Source organism: Trachurus japonicus, chromosome 4 (assembly GCF_045865225.1).
Source record: "Trachurus japonicus isolate A0001 chromosome 4, Traja_1.0".
In the NCBI taxonomy this organism is placed as follows: domain Eukaryota; kingdom Metazoa; phylum Chordata; class Actinopteri; order Carangiformes; family Carangidae; genus Trachurus; species Trachurus japonicus.
The window spans coordinates 16,848,491-16,856,207 of NC_140910.1; positions in this window are offsets into that span (position 1 = coordinate 16,848,491).

Sequence of the window (7,717 nt, forward strand, 5' to 3'; positions counted from 1 at the left end):
TCAGAGGTCTCTTCCCTCTCTTTCATTTATTCTTTTGTAGCTGGTTGAATTTGTCAATTTGAACAGGCAAAGTTGGGAGATTGGCAGCAAGTGCGGAGTAAAAGGAGGGTGCACAGAGTGGAATAGAGAGGGGGGGAGCGAGGAAGAGCGAGAGAGAGGGAAAAAGATAAAAAGATTGTGACAGTCATCCATTTGACCCAGGCTGTTGAGTGAGAGCAGTCTGGCTTGTCAAATCTCTGTGCTAACAGTGAATAGCCATATCTGTGCAGAGCATAGAAGGGTGTCATGCACTATGGTTTCATGGTTCAGGATAAGGCTGGATAAAGCCATTGGCTGGATGACACACAGACAGACACACTTTCACTTTCTCTCTAACTCCCTGTCTCGCGCTCTCTGTAACTGTCTTGACCTGAGAATGAGAAGCGTGAACACTTATTTCAATCAAGTCTGCCTATTTGTGTGGAAACTGACTATCAATGAAAACCCCTTGCTGTATATTTAAACAGTAGGAAACGGTTTCTTGCTCACAGATTAAACCTTGCTCCCTCTGATTATTGAACAATGAGAACCCCCCCCACACACACACTCCGCCCGTGCCCTCCTTCTCTTTTTACCACGACACTGTAATATCCTCCTCATCCACACACACACTCACACACATGCACGCAAGACCTATTACCAGCTCATTAGCCCGAATCATACAAGAATTAGACTCCAGCCTGCTGACAATAGCTCAGAGAATGGGCCGTTTTTTGCTCAGGAGTCAGGGGTTAAGTTACCAATCAAAATAGCCAGGCAGATGTATTCAGACATTTTAATATTGGCCATTGTAGAAGCTCTAAAAAATTTTAATCTCTCACTGGCACGGCTGCCCCCCAAGGCAACTCAAATAACAGTCTTCAGGAGGGGGGTTGGTGTTCGAAGAATTGATGTACCCTGTGGCATTTGGATAATTGTGTTGGAATTGCTGCCACCTTGAACAGTTTTCAGGCGTGCTGCTCTTTCTTCTTTTCACCTCTTTGCTTACCTGGACCCCCCCCCCCCTCTCTCTCTCTCTGACTCTAATTCCTGGATTTCAGTTCCTCTTCAGCTTCACTCCAGCGCTTGTTCTCCTCTAAGTCCCTCAATCCAAGCTGCTTCTGATGGAAATCAGTGGGACACTGCCCCACACTAGGAACCAATATACTGAGAGTGCTAACATAGACTCTGTTGGCACTCGGGTATATTGGTTCCTAGACAAAGTGGGCCAGGTGATGCTGCAGTCCCACAGTTAATATAATGTAAACCACCAGAGGGGGCCAATGATGAAGACTGGGCCAAAAGAATCAGCTCCAACACACTCAGACATGCGAGCTTGCAGCACTGTTTTACATGTTTTACAACTGCTAAGCAGATTATTCACATCTCACCTGTCAGGTCCCCTTCCTCCTCTTCATTTCCTCTTTCTCCACATGGTTTGGCCCTCCTCATCATCCACGTCCTCCCTAACCCCCCCTCGGTGGTCCTGTCCTCTCCCAGGGTTCAGACTAATGACTAGTGACAGTCCACTGAGGGGAGCGAGCTGTTTGCAGTCAGCAGTGCGTTTGTTGGTAATTATTTTCCAGAGTGTCACATTAGTGTCAGCCTCATGGCGGTGAGAGAGGAGAGGGGATGGGGGCCCCGGCTGGCTGGCTGGCTGGATGGGTGAGGCGGCGAACGAGGGGAGGGGAAAGGGTGTGATGTTTGGTGGTGGGGAGTGTTGTGTTTGTGTGTGTATGTGTGTGTAGATTGAAGTGGTTGCAGTGGGCTGAGGACACAGGCTGTCACTGCTCTTTACTGTTCGCCTCGTGGCTACACAAGACTAAAGATTAAGGATGGAAGTGAGCGGAAGAAAAGGAAGTGCTGTACAGTTTTCCTGTTTGTTTTCTCCTCTGTGTCTGTCTTTTACACACACAGTGGCCTTGAGTTCACATTTGTCTTATAGGATAAGGCAGGCAAGGTTCAGCATTTTTCTGACTATCAACAAGCAACAATATATTGATGAAATAAGTGTTATATTCTACAGTTTACAGTTTTATATCATATATGTTTTACATTTATATTATTATAATTATGTCACTTCATTAAGATGAATATGGGCATCAATTTTGAGTCAGTTTAACATACATTGCACTGCAAATGTAAACCATCATTTTAGCACATGAAGTATTAGATTAAAATAGTCACCCACAAATATGATTTGTTTATTTTTCAAAAATGGGACAATACATATTAATAAACATTCAGAATGTAAATATGTGTGAGATTATAGCCACGTGGCTAAGTCTCATCTCTCAAAAACATATTTAACACCTCTTTCTCAGAACTGTGTGCATCATGTCTCAAGAGTAGATCACACTTTAGTAAACACTTTTTTTTTTTTTTTTTGCAATTGTGATATTTAAATAAAAATTCATGCATATAGAAAAACAAAGAGGTTCTTCACCATCATTGGGGCTCTGATAATACGTGAACGTCTTAACCTTTTTAAAATGTGAAACTACACTTTTGTGACCCAGTCGTTACCCAGATTTATGTCATCAGGAGGAACAAATGGGTTTGGAGCCGAGTGCCATGAACAAGAGTCAGAAAGTATTGCAAGAGAGCTAATGTAATTGGACAGTGTGTTCCCTGAAGTCACGCACTCTGCGTTGCTTATTCACTTTCCCTATTACGTATTTTGCCCCTTGTAAAATCCTCTTAAATCCACAGCCCTCTCATAAAAGTGCTTCTTGTAGTACCGGTAACTTCAGCAGTGTAAAAACAAAGTTGAGTACATGCAAACTGTATTGGCCCACCAACAGGGGTGTGCTGTGAATGTGAAAACATACAGGATGCTTACTTGTGCGTGTGCGTACGTGTGTGTATGTGTGCGTGTTGTGGGGGGCAGTCACCAGCCCCCTTGGGAGGAAGCGATCAATGATTGAGACCATAATGCACCTCTCTGTATTCCTCCTCACATTCACGCTCACTGGCTGCTTTGGGGAGCTGTCACACACACACACACACACACACACACACACACTTCCACCTTCACTGACACGCACACACACATTGTCACATGTTCGACAGCTCATCTCTCACACGTTCCCTTCCACTCCATCTTGTAGCTGTCTGGTCGATGGCCTCTCTCTCTGTCTCACTTCCACTGCTCAGTCTTTGGCAGACTGCTCTGCTCTGGCGCTGTCTCTCCCTATGTTAATATAGTAGCTAACCTCTCTCTCCATAGCACTGCTACCAGACAGTTTCTATGTTGATATACTGAGGAGAGTGTAGCACTCCGCCGTGCAGCTACTACCCAACTGACTCCAGAGAAGTGAGCACTGTTCATCTCCACCACTGTTACTGCCACTGCGAGGATCCTGCCGGGATACTCCGTCTGCCCCGTCCACTTGTTGTACAACTGCAGAATCGGACACATTCTCTCCTCAGCGTTACCAGCAGGTGCAATCATTTTAAAAAACAATTTTCATTTTTGCCTTTTTTTTTTTTAAATATTCTTTTGCTTTTGATTAGAGAAAATCATCAGAATTTTGAAGGCAATCTACAGTAGCCGAGAGATTGTAAGTCTCGCAGCAAAAGGCAATTATCACTAATTGGTCTGTGGAAATGATTACAGCAGTAACTTAGTTAACTGCACACCCTCCCCAAAACAAGATCTGGGAATACAGGGGGAAGAGTAGAAAATAAAGGAATGACTATTTACTGTTCAGCACTCCAATTACACATACAGAAAGTTAAAAGACTCCTTCGATGACCTCTGGCATCGTAATAAAAGAAGTGGAGAAGTCTCATCATGTTGGTTTAATTTGCCTAAACTCATCTCTTATTTGTTGGGAATTACACACCATGGAAACTAAGATGTAAATGTTTTAATGTTATTAAAATTGCTTGAAAATGATTCCAAACTCTATTTTATGTTAAAAAAAAAAAAACAATCTGAAAGACACTGATGGGATGTTCAACCAAGCTGGCAAACAAAACCAAAAGAGACCAAACCAGAGCACAAACCTGATCCATTAAGATGTTATGCTCTGTGCGTGAATGCATGTGTGTATGACAGTCAAGAAGACAGCCAAGTGACTCACCTCCTGCCAGAAAATGAACACATACAATTAACATCACATCCCATCATCCTCAGCTGAGCGAGCATGCCTGTAATTGGCTGGCTGACCAGCGTGTGTGGCTCCGGGTGGCAATTTATTCTAGGAGCCATGCAGTTTACCCTGGGCGGCTAACGGCCCCTGTGCCATAACCTGGCTGAGGCAGCGGGCACATCATTAACACTTCACTGGGCCTGCAGGACACACACCCATCATCCACTATACACCACCCACAGCCACTAGCACACAGGGCAAATTGGAGGAACAGGGTAGAAATAATAATCATGATGTCAATTGAGCCACTTGTGGTGAGTGTGTTCACTGATCAGCAAGCAAATTAGGATATTTTTGGCATTTCCTACTAAAGCAATGGAATAACGGTTTCTTGAAGGTGATGTTTGATTATTGATATGTAACGGAACAGAGGTTATTCTTCCCCACAGCAGATTTTGATTTGGGAATCTCGGTTTAGTTTTGTCCAGTCCTGACCTGTCCTGTGTGTGCATGTGCTTGTGTACTTGTGTGTGTGGCATGCAGTTGTCTAACTCCAAAACAATGTGCAAGGGGTAGAGGGTGCTCCCTAAGTGGGGTAATGACCTTGCCTTGTCACATGGAAGACATGTGTTACACACTTCCATACTGGAAGAGTTTATGTGTCCATTTAAAGATCTGCATCTGCTGTCTGGCCCTCCGCCTCCTCACCAACTGGCCTGTCTCTCTGGTGTGAGCGGAAGCAGCTCAGCTCCATCTCGGCGCACACCTAAAGGAAGTGAGGGACGGATGAACTGTCTGGGCTAAATCATGGCTCTCTGCAGTCTGAGGTAATGTAGACATGAGAGTCAATATTTATTTTTATATCCCAATTACCCAGTGTGTTTCTAGGCTGAGTTAGCAGTGCACCCACTGATTTCCAGCTATGTCTCCCCACAAGCGTCCTCCGTATGTCTTCTTCTTGGCTGTGATATTCCCCATTCACTCATTTCCTATCTCAGGACTCTCTCTTGCTCTCTGATTACACACACACACATACACACATTCATACGCACACACATGCACACACACAGGCTCACAGCCAAATGGCTGTTCATTAAAGACAGGGACCTGAGGGGAAGCAATCGTCTGAGAGACGGAAATTGCGTGTCACATTAGATTAGCAGTGTAAAGCCTCTGGATTGGCTCCGGGGAATAAGGAATTATTTCAATTACATTATTTCAAAAAGTCTTTAAGCAATACCAATACCGATAAAAACAAATTAAGAGTGATTTGGGCTGATTTGTGGTGCTCTGAGCTGTGCTTTCTGACAATGTGCTGGAAATCAGATATGAATAATGTAGATATTACCCTGCGTGTAATGTGTTGAAGTTGAAAGCAGATTATCTGTGACAAATAATACCATTGGTTTGCATTGTGTCTCATCAAAAGGGAATGTTCCCAAGTGTCAGTCACTCGGGCTGGAGACTGCATAGGCTCAGTGAGCCCCAGAGAGGAGGAGAGCTCCATCACCTGCCACTCACAGTAACAGAGCAGTGACACCAACACACATGCACAAAAAGTGATGACTTGACTGGTTCAACTTGTTTAACTAATGCACCGAATTCAGACTTTAATGGTGGAAAGACGACCTGATGTGCAGTTTGTGTGTTCTTTCACACCTGTGTTATGAGCGGCCCTCCAACTGAGAAGGTGTTGACAGGTAACCCTTATAAAGATTGCAATAGAGGATGCAGTGTTTTGTAAATCAGAAATCCAGATGTTTGAGTCTGTATTCTCACTTATATAGCCTAAACTAGAACTTATATTCTCTATACCACAAGGTTTTCTTTTCTTTTCTTTTCTTTTTCTCATGGCAAAACTGCATACCGCATTTTTCTTTTGACTCAATTTCACTCTTTACCGAGGGCAAGAAATTGAATGTGTCCATCGCAGGCAGCGCGTCTCAGGGGGAGGAGGGAGGGAGGGAGGGAGGGAGGGGATGGGGAGGTGTGTGGGGGGGGAAGCGGCAACAGAGAAAGAGGGCAGGGAAAGAAGGGAGAGGAGGGTGATGGAGGGGGGGGGTTGTCTCGCATACACACACACACGCGGAGCGCATGAAGGAGAGACCAACAGAGGCGGACCGACCCGCAGCGAGTCCACTCACTGATGCCCACGATCCTGCCCACAAAAACACACCGCGACTGCTGCTGCACCTCTCTCTCTCTCTCTCTCTCTCTCTCTCTCTCAACTCCTCAACACTCACTCGCCACATCTGGAGGAGGAGGAGGACCGGAGGGGGGACAAGCCGATCGCCGCCGCCACCGCTGCTGCACTTTCCTTTCCCTTTCACTCTCTCTCTCTCTCTCTCTCCTTTTCCCAATTTCTCTCCTTTCGTGCGCCACCCGGAGAAAGTGCCGCGTCCCTGAAATTAGAAGTTGAAAGAGTGAGAAAGAAGAAGAAGAGAGAGGGGAAGAGATAGGGAGAAATAAATCTCGCCCTGAGTACTTCATCACGGTAAGTGGCGGCTGATGCTGCGCGATAACACAAGTGATCACGGCTTCATTTGTTTTAATAGGTTTAATTGCTTGTGTGATTGCCATGTGCTCTGTCGGCTGTGAGACTTTGTGGTAGTTTTTTCTTTTCTTTTCTTTTTCCCTGAGGTGACGGAACTTGTTCGTCGTCATTGGAAAGCTGTGAACGCGCGTAAAGACTTTTCAGATAAATGTCATATGAAAAAGTCGCGTGTTGGTTTTATCCTTTGCGCTTGTAACTACATGTGTGGACAAAGTATTTGAATTACCACTGAGTCGCAAAGTGGTTATTTTATTAATTTGCTGAGAAGGAGGGAAAAAAAGTGAATTAAAACCTGTCACTATTGCGCAAAGTTTATTTGTCATGGTAATTTTCGAGAGCGGATGTTTTGGTTCATAAACTGGAGAAATGTTGCTGCAAGTTCAAAAAAAGTGAATCAATAGAGGAAAAACATGACTTTCATATTAAGGCCTCTATTATACGAGTAATAACAATTAGATTTTTATTTAAATTTCAGTTTAAAAGGAGTGAAATCCCCAAATTAAGTGAAGCCGTTTTTTGTTTCGATTGGATTATATCATTGTTCAACTTTCAGATCGTCACTCATAAAATTACGTTCGTTTAATCCCTTATAAACGGTATATATTTTTATAGGTTGTTGTTTCACATTTTAGAGCAGAAATGTTAAGAAAGCCTCAACCCCCGAGACCGTGATTCTACTTAAAAAAGACCCACCAATGAGTTTATTTTATTGGCCACAATCAGCACCATTTATAGTTTATTGATTTACTGAGACAATTAATTCTTTACAGAGAAAAAAACAAGAGAAATGCTACTTTTTTCCGAATGTATTTAGAGGATTTTTCCCCAAATCTAATTGCTTATACCTCACTATTAAATTTATCTTTTGCAGGCTTCGCCTACATGTGTGTTTTATTGGCAATTTATTCCGTTGTAATTATTTACAGGCACAGTAGGCCTCCTCCAACTCTTTTAAATGAAATGAAATTAGTCCAAAACTGTAATTGTAAAAATGCCTCCAGAGCTGCAACTGTGTGTGTTTTATAAAATGAAGGAGTGAGGATTTTTT